We start from the raw sequence: 15,616 nt of genomic DNA on the forward strand, positions 1-15,616 counted from the left end.
AGATAGATAGATAGATAGATAGATAGATAGATAGATAGATAGATGAATAGATAGATAGATCAGATCAACTGTGGTTCCAGGCCAGCTTGGAAACTTCAGAAATCCTTTTGCCTCAGTCTTCAAAGTGCTGAGATTGGCAGAGACCAAGGAGGCTCAGCGTTCGCGGCAGTGGGCACTTTGGCGTTCCTTCTGGACTAGCAGTTTTCAGATTTTCAGGAAGAGCTAAAGATGGCTGAACTTCTAGATGACCAGGATACTCAAATGTGTGACAACTGCATAAACAAAATTCCTGTGTTTAATTTTACCATCCATGAAACCCACTGTCAAAGGAACATTGGTATGTGCCCTATCTGCAAGGAACCATTTCCCAAATCTGACATGGAGATTCACATGGCTACAGAACACTGTCAGGTGACCTGCAAATGTAACAAGAAGTTGGAGAAGAGGCAGTTAAAGAAGCATGAGGAGACTGTGCCCTCTGTGGCTTGCTGTCTGCCAGCACTGTGATTTGGAACTTTCTTTTCTCAAACTGGAGGAGCATGAAGATTACTGTGGTGCCCGGACAGAGCTGTGTGGCAACTGTGGGTGCAATGTGCTTGTGAAAGATCTGAAGACTCACCTGAAGTCTGTGGGAGAGAGGAAAAGGAAAAGAGACATGAGGCTGCCATGCCTCCTAATGTGTATGATGAATCTTGGGGTCAAGATGGAATCTGGATTGCATCCCAACTCCTCAGACAAATTGAAGCTTTGGACCCACCCATGAGGCTACCCTAAAGGCCCCTGAGGGCATTTGAATCAGCCCCTTTGCACAGTAGGACTACTAACCAAAGGAATATGACTGCCCATTTTTCAATCCAGAATAATCTATTTGAAGAACAAAAAAGGCAGGAAGGAATAGAAGCAGACAGCTTCCAAAAGCTAGTGATGAAGATACTGCAAACTTGGAGTTCATGTTGGCACTAAGTCTTCAAAATGAGGGCCAGGCCTCTGGTATGACAGAACAGGACTTCTGGAGGTCTTTGTGTGAGGCAGATCAGCCTCATGGTGATCCCACTTTGAGTGACATAAAGGGTGCAGTGGATGAGACCCTGTTGCCTTGTGAATTTTGTGAGAAGCTCTACCCAGAGGAACTGTTGATTGACCATCAGACAAATTGCAACCCTTCATGTGCCTTACCTTCACTTAATACTGGCAGTTCTGCCATCAGAGGAGAGGAGGATCCTGGTGTCATTTTCCAGAACATTCTATAACAGGCTACAAGTAACCAATTAGACTCTTTGATGGGCTTGAGCGCTTCACCTCCTGTGGAAGCTAGCATCATTATCCCTTGTGAATTCTGTGGGGTACAACTAGAAGAAGAAGTCTTGTTTCATCATCAGGACCAATGTGACCAACACCCAGCTACTGCAAATACCCGTGGGATGGAGGGAAATCCTAGACAGGATTCCCAGCCTCAAGAAATGTCACCAGAGCTGCCCAGGAGGAGTGTCAAACACCAGGGAGACTTGCCTTCTGGTTACATGGATGACATCAAGCAAGAAACAGCTAAAGGATCTGCCTATCTGTGCCTCCCTGCAGATCCATTAGTAATGTGACTACCTGTGACTGACTATTCAGATCACCAACAGGCCCCATATCTGGATTTCAGCCCAGTCCTCCTCGTATACTGAAGCTACAGCCAAGACACCCGGAGGCAGAGTTGGGATGGTCAGAATGGGCCCACAAGCAGTGGGCATGCTCCTGTGCTTCACACAGTTCGAAGTCTCTATCCAGAAAACCTTGCACCCTCTTTCCCCCGTGGGCCTGCAGGGAAATATGGAACCAGTGGTAGGAGTAAAAATAGCAGGAGCTCATGGCCACCCCTACAGCTGCCAGCTACTGAAGCAGAAATGCAAAGGGGAAATCTCCAAAGCAGCAGGGATCTGGGGATGCAGAGGAAGAAGAGGAGGAGGAGTAATGAATGTTGTCTGCAGAGTCCCTTTCATGGTTTCCTACCCTGTATGCATAGCAGCACTTGCCATGGTACAGGACACACATCTTGGGCTGCTCTTTAGGCAGGAGAGACTTTCTGGTTTTGAATTTTTTCTAGGTTATGGCCGTTTTGTAACTTTCAGATTGTGCTTGTGGGAGGTTGGGTTTGAGGGAGGGCTAGCAGAGAGGCTGGTGAGAAATGTTTCACTCAGCTGCCACTGTTGGGCAGCAGTAAAGTAGGAGTTATGATCAGTCTAACAGAGTTCCACCCTTAGACATACCATCACTACTGCTCTTTGGTGCCTTGTGGTCTTGGTGAAAGGAAGAGAGGATTCCCAAAATATGGTCACTGTCAGTGAGGTGATTTTTTTTTTCTCTGAAGGCCCAAACTTGGGGCTTTTGGGTACCTAGCCCTCCTCTGAACACTGCCCCTGCCTGCTCCAGTCTCTGGGCCCCTCGTGTGGAGAAACTCTGATGAAGCACTCAGGTTGGTCACAGTACTTTAGGAGCAAGTTGAGCTGGAATAGGCCATTTTAAGCTGCTTCTTTGGCAATGGGCATCACTGCCCATTCTGTTCCTGATGGTCAGTGTTGCTTGTTTTCACTGCCCTCTAATGTGGAAACTCAAGCTGCCTAACCCACTGAGGGTCATGTTGGGCCTTGCCACTATTAGTACTGAGGCCCAGCCCCATGTTTACTCAGAAAAGTAAGTTTCAGAGCCTACTTTCCTTCTTGTTATTTTACTGCTATAATTCTGAATATCCTTGTCATAGTAATAAAGTTTGTATTTGGAGCTGAAGAAAAAAAAAAAAAAACAAAGTGCTGAGATTACAGGTATGATCCACACAAGATTAGATACAATATATTTAACCATCTGTTTCAGAGCAGTTTTGCAAAACATAACTGTGGTAGTCAGTGTGAAGGGGGGTCCCCAGGGATCCCTGTCTTCTAGAATTCATGTCATCGTGCAGACCTCTCAGCCCTCTCTTGTGACATGCCGGACTGTACTTTATAAAACAGAACAGAAGCAATTGCATGTCCATTTTACAATTTTCTTTTTCTTTTTTTTTTAATTAATTAATTTATTTATTTGAGAGCGACAGACACAGAGAGAAAGACAGATAGAGGGAGAGAGAGAGAATGGGTGCGCCAGGGCTTCCAGCCTCTGCAAACGAACTCCAGACGTGTGCGCCCCCTTGTGCATCTGGCTAACGTGGGACCTGGGTAACCGAGCCTCGAACCGGGGTCCTTAGGCTTCACAGGCAAGTGCTTAACTGCTAAGCCATCTCTCCAGCCCCATTTTACAATTTTCTTATTAGAGTCTTTGTATCATCTTTCTGGGTTGCTCTTGCTCCCTTGGGTCATTCACTCTAAGGGAGACCTATGTCATGTTTTAAGTATCGTGTGTGTGCTGTGGAGCAAAGTTTACAACCACACACGGGACCTTAGTGATCCTCCAGCCCCAGCAAGCCTTCAGATGACTGGCCTCTCACTCACTCACGTCTTCACTGAAGTTCCATGACCTTTAGCCAGAGCCACCTGGATTAGTCACTTAACTAGAAGCCTGACTCACAGAATGTTTGTGCAACAGTAAATGCTTATTGTTTAAGCCATTAAGTGTGGGAAAACTTGTTATATCATTACAGATAACTATCACAATTACCCATTCACCAAAACCCATTGCCAAAATCCCTATGAAACACCACAACAGCATGAAACTCCTGCCAGATGAAAAAAAGAAACTGAGTAAGGTAAGCTCAAGTGCTGCCCAAGGCCAGGCAGGTGGGGTTATAGAGAAATGAAAACTGACTTCCAGGTCTAATGATAGAAACAGCTAGAGGCACTTGTGGCTATATAGAATTGGTTTGCAATATTGCCAGACATTTTGTTATTTTCAAAGTATAGTACACATCAGTTGGATTGTTTCCAAATATCAAGTATCATCTATTATGTTCTAGATAATGGTTGCAGTGAGGTTCACATTGCTGGTAGAAATCACCCAACCAAGAGCAGCTTGTGGGAAAAAGAGGTTTATTTTGGCTTACAGGCTTGAGGGGAAGCTGCACGATGGCAGGGAAAACGGTGGCATGAGCAGAGGGTGGACATTTCCTCCTGGCCAACATAAGGTGGAAAACAGGAAGAGAAGAGTGTGCCAAACACTAGCAAGGGGGAACTGGCTATAACACCTATTAGCCCACCCCCAACAATTTGCTGCTTCCTGGAGGCATTAATCTCCAAATTTCTATTAACTGGGAACCTAGCATTCAGAACACCTGTTTTATGGGAGACACCTGAATCAAACCACCACAATAATTAATCCAAGGTAGTGAGAGTATTCTACCCTCTCCCTTTTAAAAACTTTTTGTAAAGAAGCAGACAATTCAGTTCTGGCCAACATAGTTTAAAAAGAGAAATCTCTGAGGAGACTTCTAAAGTAAGGTTAAGAAAGAAAAATCCTCTCTTCTTCTGAATGGACTCCATCCACTGTTAGTGGGAATGTAAGATGGTACCAGGCATGTACCCTAAAGCTCCATGCCTCAGTTCAGAGATATTTGCTCAACCTTGTTTATAGCAGCTCAATTTGTAATAGCTAAGAGCTGGAATCAACCCAGATGTCTATCATTAGAAAAATGGATAACTAAGATGTGGTATATGTACATGATGGAATTCTACATAGTAGTAAGGAAAAATGACAAAATGAAATTTGAAGAAAAATGGTTGAACCTGGAACAGATCATTCTCAGTGAACTTACCCAATCACAGAAAGATAACTGCCACATAGTCTCACTCTTCTACAGCTCCTAACCTGAATCTACCCAAGATGCTGACATACCTAGCAAGCATCTTGAAAACCGGGCAACAGGGAGGGAAGGAAGGGCAAGGGAGGAGGTGGGGGACAAAAAACTGGACCAAAATGGCAATGGTACCAATGGTACCAGAAAACTCTACATCTTAAAGCTGGGTGTCATGGCACATGTCTTTAGTCCCAGCACTTGGGAGGCAAAGGCAGGTGGATCGCTATGAGTTCAAGGCCACCCTGAGGCTGCATAGTGAGTTCCAGGTCAGCCTGGACTAGAGTGAGACCCTACCTCAAAAATAAATAAATAAATAAATAAATAAATAAATAAATAAATAAATCCCTCTACATCTTAAAAGATAGACCGAATGGTTGAACCTTCATCAGGACCTTAGAGGGAACACCTGATTCACAAGGCCCTGGAGAGGCTACAACGAAAACTGGCCTTTATCTCCTCCTCTTCCTGTTTCTGTCTTTCTCTCACTCCCTCTTCTCTCTCATCTCTCTCTTTTATATCACTTATCTTTTTCTTCCTTCTCTTCTTGGGTGCTGACCTGTAATTCCCAGTACCAGCAGGTGGATATCATCCATAATTAGTTTTTGATCAGAGAGACTTACAGGGTTTCCCAAAAGAAGACAGATTTTTGTCAGAGTGCTTGATGACCTACCATAGGATAGTGATAAGACACTAGCGCTGAAGACACTATACACTGTTGGCACATAACATGGAATGACATGGATGGAAGCTGGAAGAGAGTCAGTTCCCAGACAGCACGTCTAGTGTTGGAAGGTGCTACATGAGTGACTGGGGAAAAATGACCAATATCTGTCCAAGCAATGCATGGTCTAACCTACTTAGCAGCAAACACCCGATGCGATGCTCACCCAAGTGCAAAAGTAGTGCACAGCCATGATGGGAAACCAACTGCTCTTGATTTGGCTAACTGATTCCCTCAGTGGTATGGGACCCATAGCTGGATCTGGGAAACAAGTCAGAACCATATCCAAAAATGAGCCCACTCTCCATTAGCAAGCTCCCACCAATCATAGGCTACAAGTGAGCCTACACCTATTAAACTCTCTCTAAAAAATAATGTTTATCACATTTATCTGGTGCTAACTTTACTCTCTGTTGGAGAATTTGCTTCTCTTTTTCAGACAGACACAGATCCTAAAGACAGAACCATGCCATCATACCTCAAAAGGGCCCCAACTGTAACTAAGAATAATTGGGGAAACAAGCAAGAATGCTGTTTTCTTGGCGAACCAGTAACCAGCACAATGATGGAGATAGACACAGAAAAAAATCAACCCCTACCAAACCAGATATCCAGAGACAGAGAGGCTTCCAAGATCTCAACACTGAAGCAGACCTAAAATGAACCCAACATGGCTCAGGGAAATTTGTGGGAGAGGGGACAGAAGGAATGTCAGAGCCACTTGTTGGGTCATGATAGGGAGAGACATTTCCTACTACCCATAACTGATGGCTAACCCCACAATGCATGACCCATACAGCCCAACAAGGAGGGTCCCTGTGGAGGGGGAGGATTGGGAGGAGGCTAACAATGATACCAACTTGACTGTATTCACTGAGTACAAAAAGAAAAAGAAAAAAGAAATTCCTTGAAGAAATGGGGCATATTTACTCTAGGAAAAAAGAAAAGCCCCAATAATTGTCTTTACATACTTAAATCATGGTCACTTGCTCATGGGGTGTGCCCTATGATTGATTGACTGAGGAGGAGAGGTCTAGGGCATGGTTTACAGATGGTTCAGCACATTATGCAGGCACAGCCCAGAAGTGGACAGCTGCAGCATTACAGCCACGTTCTGGGACAACTCTGAAGAACTGTGGTGAAGGGAAGTCTTCACAATGGGCAGAACTTCGGGCAGTGCATATGGTTGTGCATTTTGCTTAGAAGGAAAAATGGCCAGATGTGCAGTGATACACTGACTCATGGGCTATGGCCAATGGTTTGGCTGGATGGTCTGGGATGTGGAAGGAGCACAATTGGAAAATTGGTGAAAAGGACATTTGGGGAAGGTGTATGTAGATAGAACTCTCTGAATGGGCAAAGGATATAAAGATACTTGTGTCCCATGTTAATGCTCATCAGAAGGTGACCTCATTGGAGGATGACTTTAATAATCAAGTCGATAAGCTGACCCATTCTGTGGATAGTGGTCAACCTCTTTCCTCAGCCACCCCTGTCATTGCCCAATGGGCCCATGAACAAAGTGGCCATGGTGGCAGGGATGCAGGCTATGCATGGACCCAACAACATGGACTTCCACTAACTAAGGCTGACCTGGCTATGGCTACTGCTGAATGCCAAACTTGCCAACAGCAGAGACCAACTCTGAGCCCCCAATATGGTAGTATTCCTCAGGGTGACCAGCCAGCAACCTGGTGGCAGGTTGACTACACTGGACTTCTTCCATCATGGAAAGGGCAGCGTTTTGTCCTTACTGTAATAGACACTTATTCTGGGTATGCATTTGCCTTTCCTGCACGTAATGCTTCTGCCAAAACTACCATCCATGGGCTTACAGAGTGCCTTATTGAATGTCATGGCATTCCACACAGCATTGCTTCTGACCAAGGAACTCACTTCACCGCCAAGGAAGTATGGCAGTGGGCTCATGATCGTGGAATTCACTGGTCTTACCATGTGCCCCACCATCCTGAAGCAGCTGGCTTGATAGAATGGTGGAATGGCCTTTTGAAAAAACAGCTACAGTGCCAATTAGGTGGCAATAGCTTGGAGGGCTGGGGAGTGTCCTCCAGCAGGCTGTATATGCTCTGAATCAGCGTCCTATATATGGTACTGTTTCTCCTGTAGCCCGGATTCACGGGTCCAGGAATCAAGGGGTGGAAATGGGAATGGTCCCACTTACCATCACCCCAAGTGACCCATTAGGTAGTATTTTGCTTCCTGTTCCGCAACCTTACACTGTGCTGAAGTACAAGTCTTGGTCCCAGAGGGGGGAGTGCTTTTGCCAGGAGACACAAAGAACATTCCATTGAATTGGAAGCTAAGATTTCCCCCTGGTCACTTTGGGCTCCTAATGCCGTTGAGTGAACAGGCTGAGAAAGGAGTTACAGTGATTGCAGGGGTGATTGATCCAGACTACCAGGGGGAAATTGGGCTGCTCCTCCACAATGGCAGTAAGGAAGAGTATGCCTGGAGTGCAGGAGATCCTTTAGGGCATCTGTTAGTGTTACCATGTCCTGTTGTCAAAGTCAATGGATGACTGCAACAACCCAATAGAAGTAGTGTGATAAATGGCCCAGATCCTTCAGGAATAAAGGTATGGGTTACTCCTCCAGGTAAAGAACTAAGACCTACTGAGGTGCTTGCTGAAGGTGAAGGAAATACAGAATGGGTAGTAGAAGAAGTCAGTTACAAATACCAGCTAAGGCCACATGACCAGTTACAGAAATGAGGACTGGGATTGTAATGTTTCTGTCCTGCCTTGATAAGAGTGTTTGTATGTATCTACACCAATATTATAATTATATCATTAGCTAACTGTTGAATTTATATTAGACCCATTATATTAGAGACTAAGCTTTGTGTTGGGGGGAAGATTTTGCAGTTCTGGTTGTACGTGGGATAGTTACGCCATGTTAGGTGGAATTGTGAGCTTGTTACTGTTTTCATTTGGAAATTAAATATGATGTAAGGAGACATGATTTGATGCCAAGTTGACAAGGGGTGGACTTGTGATAGTTAAGGTGTTGTCAACTTAATCTGTTTAGTAATCCACAGGCTGCTTCTAGGAAGGATCAACTAAAGGAGGAGGTCTTTCCCCCAGGGTGAGCCCTTCCTCCAGAGTGGGTGGCCCCCGCTCAGAGGGGGACTTGATACAAGGAAGCTCTGGGTAAAAAAGAGTTCCTTCCTTCCTTCCTCCCTTCCACTTGGCTGCCGGAGCTGCTTGCTACCTTCCAGCGTGGATTGAAGACCAGTGCGGACTGAAGACCAGCATCAACTAAGACCCACGTGGATCGAAACCCAGCGGCTCCTCAGGAAGCCGCCAGGCCTCCCTGCACCATCTGCAGTGCTGGGTCGGGACTGCTGACGCTTCTGGACATGTGGACTGAGCAGCTACCAGGTTCGGTGATTCTCGGGCCTGCAACTACTATTGGACTACTGTAAGGCTATCCAATAAATCCCCTTTTTAAATAATTCATTCTAGCAGTTCTGTTCCTCTAGAGAATCCTGACTAATACACTTGCTCAGTGCCCATTGCTTCTATTAGAACTTAACAGTTCCCATCTTGGGGTTGGAGAGATCAGCATAAACAGATTGCCAAACAAGCACCATGATCTGAGAACCAAATTTCTAGAACCTACATTAAAAAGCTAGATGTAGCAAATACATGCCTGCAGTCCCAGAACTTGGGAGGCCAATTTAGGAAGATCACTGGAACTTGAGGTCCAGCTAGTCCAGCCAAATCTGTAAGTTAAAAATTCACTGAAAACCCTGTCTCAAAAATAAGGTGAAGCAGGCTGGAGGGATGGCTTAGTGGTTAAGGTGTGTGCCTGCAAAGCCAAAGGACCCAGATTCGATTCCCCAGGACCCACGTTAGCCAGCTGCGCAATGGGGCGCATGTGTCTGGATTCTTCTGCAATGGCTGGAGGCCCTAGTGTACCCAATCTCTTTCTCTTTCTTTGTCAAATAGATAAATAAAAATAAAATATTAAAAAACCAAAAAATATGTATATTTTAAAAAATAAGATGGAGACAGGTGTGGTGGTGCATGCCTTTAATTCCAGCACTCGGGAGGAGTAAATTTGAGGTCACCCTGAGAATAGAGTGGATTCTGCATCATCTTTGGCTAGAGTATGACCCTACATTGAAAAACAATGATAATAATGATAATAATAATAATAGTGATCATCATCATAATATAACAATGTGGAGAGTAACTGAGGGGGACTTGACAGTTGAGAGGGGGGTAGAGTCATAGTGACTGGACTCCTAAAGGTGAAAAGCGCAAGAAAGTTTGCACTTGCTAGAAATCCAAGATGATCTGACTTCTTATCTCTTGCCTACTGCCCCAGACCTATTTTCCCACAAACAGTCAGGATCCCACCTGGGAATGAGGTCTTTCATAGGATTTTAACATTGTGGTTGGTCAAGTTCAGTCCCTGCAACTTGGTGCCAGAGCTAATCTCTTCCTTAGACAGCCCCTAGCCCTAACCATCTAGCTTCCCCTCTGGTTCACCTGAGCCAGCCTACCACCCTAAGGTTATAAATACCTTCACAAGGGGAGGGCAGGCTCTCTGACCACTTGGGAACTTCCAGCTATGGGTGAGTTTTTCCCTCCACTGGGCCTGGGTTTGTTGCGAGGGGCTTGGCCTAGGCCTTAGCCCAGGCCCAGCTGGGAGGAGCCCCTAGCCCTTACTCTCCACATGGGTTCTGTATCCCCTTGAGGTCCCCACATGGCAGGAGCTCCTTGAACTTTCTTTTCTCTTTCTTTCCATGCTTTTCCCCAGACCCTCCACGTGGGACCTCTAGCCACCCCGTGAGTGCCTTTCCTTGGCCATGTACTTCCCTCAATAAATATTATAATATAATTTATAATATAATTATAAATTATATTACAAACTATAATTATAACTTATAATATAAAATATTATAATTTAGTAATTATCCTTCTCAGTTTTCCTTTTTAATCAATTCTTTGACTAAAATTATAAATGAACCTAGGGTTTGGGGTGTAAGGACTCTCTTGGACCCTTAGCACCCTGTTATAGTCTCACAACAAAGTTATAATCTTTACAAATCTATAAAGTTTACCACATTACAAACTGTCTGTTACGGCGAGGTTAACTGTACTGCTGGCTGATCGGGAAGCCAGAATCTTGAAACCCTGTCTTCAAGTACCCCTCGCCATCCTGTCCTACTAGTTCCACAGGCAAATGAGAATTTATGCAATCAGCTGGGGCTGTCCCCAAACCCTGAACTAGTTTGATAGTGGGCTAATCAGGGTCTTTCCCCTCCTTTCACCTCAACCTATTCAAAAATCTCAGCTTTATTTATATAGTTCTTAAGATGCTAAAGATAAAGGTGAGTTAATAAAAACACAAAATCAAGAGGAGGAAACTTGATACTTTATGTTCCCACTGTCTTATTTATATGTCACATGATAAAGCCTATGAAGGGATCCTCATGGTGTGGAGTAATTCATGCTCTTAGATCTGCCCTCCTTCAAAATTGAACATTTCGGGCTGGAGAGATGGCTTAGCGGTTAAGTGCTCGCCTGTGAAGCCTAAGGACCCCGGTTCGAGGCTCGGTTTCCCAGGTCCCACGTTAGCCAGATGCACAAGGGGGCGCATGCGTCTGGAGTTCGTTTGCAGAGGCTGGAGGCCCTGGCGCGCCCATGCTCTCTCTCTCCCTCTATCTGTCTTTCTCTCTGTCTCTGTCGCTCTCAAATAAATAAATAAAATATTTTTAAAAAATTGAGCATTTCTCTCTTGAATATGGAAAGCAATGGAGGAGAAAGGAATCCCCAGCATCCTCTGGAGCCCCAAAAGCTAAGTCTCAAGAGACTTGGACACAAGTCTGCTGGACTCCACCACTGTGATCTTTCACATCCCATTCCCCAAACATACTTTTGGCTCTTTAGAAGGGAACAATGTTGTTTTTAAGGACATTTTTGGATTTTTTGGAGATGTGGAGTAGTGCTGATTTTCTAGTAGGAATTTCCTCAAGATTGGTATTCAAGAATTAGGCAGAGGCCCTCTTGTCCAGACGTTCTGGAAAGGATTCCTACACTTGACAGGAAGTTGGAACTCTAAGTGCCTCTCTACAGAGATTCTGTGATTCCCACATCACTGGCAATCAGTTGAGTGCAGCTTTTCCCTCCATCTGTTTACTCTTTGTTTGTGATCACAGTCCACTGGCAACTAAAAGGCTGAGGGATTTAAAGCTACTCCTTGCACTTAGGCAAACTCCTCCTGTGAAATACAACATGAAAAGCAGTGTTTCACTGGCTTTCAGGGACAAACTTGTTGAACGTTAAGAGAAAGGCCTTTATCTCAACACCCCTCAGAGTCATCATATAAGGCCCACTACTGCCGCCTTTCTAGGGACAAAGGGCCTCTGGCTTAAGGCAGTGAGAGAATTTGTACAATGCTTCACAGTGATTGAGCACTAAAGCCATGTTGAGCACAGGTTTGGTTCCATGGCCAAAGTACCCATATTTTTCACCTGTTAGTAAATGTAATTTTGTGACTCTAAATACAAGTCTATAGAATTAATTGCTACATAGGAATTATACCAAGTTGCAGTGAATTTTAAAAAGCAAACTCAAACCTAAAAGCATTTTGTTCTGCTTTATAAAATTCATGCTTAAACAATGTGAGAGTAGAGATCAAATGATTCATGGATATCATGAATCTGTTAAGGTCAAACAGACCCCTCATTTCCTCTGAGCACCATGTGTAAACTTAGCAGCCTGTTGGGAATACTGTTGCAAGCTTTGATCTCCCTTGTCTTCACAGCTCAGGACAAGCAAAGAAGAGAGCAGCTAATATAAGAAAGAGTATAAAACTTCACTACCGGACACTCCTGCCCACAGGGAACCCCTGCCCCTCAATCACTGCGCCATTCATCTGGTAAGCTACCACTTATTTTCTGGATCTTTCCTTCATTTTATTGAGCTTTGAATTCAACATTATATAGTCACGCAACTGTAATTTTAGTGCTTTGAAAGCCCGATAGCCTATTTTAAATCTTGCTCAGCCCATGGTAGACCTTCATATTGATTATTTTGTCTTTGATGTAAGAGTAATGCTCAGTACTCTTTCAATACCTCATTTAACACTTAGAATTGTGAGAGTAAACACCATTTTTGTGCCATCTGTTTGAAAGCTCTTTTGTAAATGTAAAAGCTTATTTTGTATGTTTATTTTTATAACTCTGTAAAACTAATATACATATTGGTTATGTTTCTAAATCAACTACACAAAATCCTTTTAGCCCAACACATCTATGAAGTAAAATCATCCCACAAACCACCATGAAGCTAAGTGTTAACATATGAGTTGCCATGGGAAAGTGTAGATATGCAGATGTATGACACCCTCCCAACATTGCCAGCTTCTTGCTATTGTAGAGAGATTCCTCTCTTCAGTTCCCTTAGGGGGCCAATGAAGATAATGGACCTAGGTGAATCTAGGCACTACCAAGATAGGCTGTGAGGCCAGAGCAATGTTTTTCCTCAAATCCGTGGGTTTGCTTGATGAAAATGGACTTGACAAAGGAGGGTCATGGGGCATATTGTGGCTGGTGGACAGTACCTGTGCATGCCATTTGTTTATATTCCCCTTTGTTGAGGCTGAGGAGAAAGGAAGGAGGAAGGAGAGATGAGAAAGAATGATTACAGCATTGGCCCCCACCCACAAGCTTCATATTTGTGATAAAGGGTGATGAGAATCTAAGGGAGCTGTGGCTTAGGTATTAGTCTGAGCCTAAAAAGAAAAAAGTAAAGATTTTACCAAGAAAATATGCTTGCCTCCAAGAATATGGTGAAGTGGTAGGGTGGAAAGATGCATTTCAGGGATTATTTTGGGATTTGGAAATCCTAACTCTATGCATGTCTATATGAGTAAGGAGGAATGAAAGAAGAGAGGAAGATAAAACATTAATAGAAGACAGAATAACACAAAGAACAAACTTTATTTAAGTCATATTTTGACTGCAAAACAGAAGGTTAAACCCCAAATTGAAGCCCTGTAATCCATAGTCCAATTAATTGCATGCCATTTTATTCTCTAAGAAAGTACATTTTAAAACTCAGATGATGAAATCCAGATGTGGGTTTTGTGTGGGTAATTCCGATTTGTATGCATCAATTTATGTTAAAGGTGTGGAGGCCTTGGGAAGCCGCAGTTGCTCTTCAGTATGGAAACTGGAAGGCAGACTACACTGCTCAAGGCCTGCTTTTCCTTAAGTCTGTTCTCATTCCTTCCCTGTCTAAAGATGTGTATCTAAAGATATGCAGGAAGTATGACCTCCTTGATTGTAAGAATAATGGAGGACAGGGAGAGGAGGAGAACTCAAGAGAGTCAAATGCCTACATGTCAAGTCAGCCCTTCCCTGTGTGTCCTGTTGTAGCCTAAGGTGGAAGAGACAAGTGGAAAGGAAAGGGTTGACTTGGGTTAGAGCTGTCACCTACTATGTTAAGAATCTGTGATTGGCTAGCTCTGTAAACTTCTACTAAAAGAACCTGATTAGCCATCCTTAGATAACGAATTTATCTTTGGTTCCATTCCTCAAGTACCATCTTAAGTATGCTTTGGGAACCAGAAATATTTCACAAAAAAATAGCAAACAAAATCATCTTGTATTGAAAATATTAAATAAAGGGCTGGAGAGATGGTTTAGTGGCTAAGCACTTGCTTGTGAAGCCTAAGGACCCTGGTTCGAGGTTCAATTCTCCAGGACTCATGTTAGCCAGATGCACAAGGGGTGCACACGTCTGGAGTTCATTTGCAGTAGCTGGAAGCCCTGGTGTGCCCATTCTCTCTCCCTCCCTCCCTCCCCCCCCCCCCCGCCTCTTTCTTTCTCTGTTACTCTCAAATAAATAAATAAATAAAAATGAACAAAAAATTTAAAAAAATATTCAATAAAGACGAATACATTCTTGGAATACTAATATTGCTTTTTACCAAATTCTCCCTGAAGTAAAATCTGTTTTTTGGTTTTCTGAGGTAGGGTCTTGCTCTAGCTCAGGCTGACCTGGAAGTCTCAGGGTGGTCTTGAACTCATGGCAATCCTCCTCCCTCTGCCTCCCCAGTGCTGGGATTAAAGGCATGTGCCACCACGAACAGCTGTAAAAACCTTTTTAGTTCAATTCCCCAGTACCCACATAAAACCAGATGCACGAAAAGGCCCATGAATCTGGAGCCCGTTTTCAATGGCTGGAGGCCCTGGTGCAACCATTCTGTCTCTCTTCTATCTGTCTCTGCTTGCAAAAAATAAAGATTTTTTTAAAAAAAAACACAACCTTATTAATAGGAGATTAATTATGGGTCAGCACATATTTAGAACTCCAAGCAATGAAACAGGCCTATGACAGGAAGTAACTCGCCATCTTGTATATGGGAAAGTTTCCTATTTTTTTGTGCCATGTAGTAGCATCCAAGGGAACAACTGAGAAGGGCAATCTTTTAAAAACTTTTTTTTTGGCAACTTTACACATGTATACAATGTACTATGATGATATTCGCCTCCTATTATTCTCATCCCCCTCCCACTCCTTCTGACTTCGCTCTTCTTTCCAACTTGGCCCCCTCCTTACTTTCATGTCTTATTTATGTGACCTACTGGGTTTTTAGTTAAGGTTGCTTGTGTGAGCATGGGTGGGAGGTTATTTACTGGCACATGGGCAACTTAACGACGGAAGAAAATAACTCTACTTTCACCTCAACCATTAACTTCCAGTAGCTCCTTAGGCTGAGGTGGAGCCTTACAAGCTCCTTCTCCATCCATGATGGCATGCTGAAGGACGCAGTCGTGTGCAGATCTTATTCAAGTAACCATGGCTGCTTTGAGTTCATGATTCCAAGGGCCATGCCATTCCAGAAGACAGCGTTACACAGCACTCTGCCTCATTTTCTGCTCTTGTTTCCTTTCCACTGGAAATGGGCAGTTTCGTAGCATTCCACCCTAGCAAATTTTTAAAATCCTAAACCAAGTTTTTGGATTGTTGGGGACCAGTGTTGGGAGAGCAATACTCAGCCACGAGTGAAAGTGCATAGTTTCCCACAGGCAGAGTCCAGTTTGATGGATTATTTGAAGCTGGTACGGAATTCAGCTCCTCACTGCGGAGG

The 15,616-nt window shown here is 43.9% G+C and overlaps 1 pseudogene; it reads left to right on the forward strand.

Moving 5' to 3' along the window:
- Window positions 1-203: 203 nt before the first annotated feature.
- Window positions 204-1,957, forward strand: LOC101597604 (annotated as a pseudogene).
- The last annotated feature ends 13,659 nt before the right edge of the window (window positions 1,958-15,616 follow it).

This window comes from Jaculus jaculus, chromosome 2 (genome assembly GCF_020740685.1).
Source record: "Jaculus jaculus isolate mJacJac1 chromosome 2, mJacJac1.mat.Y.cur, whole genome shotgun sequence".
Classification (NCBI taxonomy): domain Eukaryota; kingdom Metazoa; phylum Chordata; class Mammalia; order Rodentia; family Dipodidae; genus Jaculus; species Jaculus jaculus.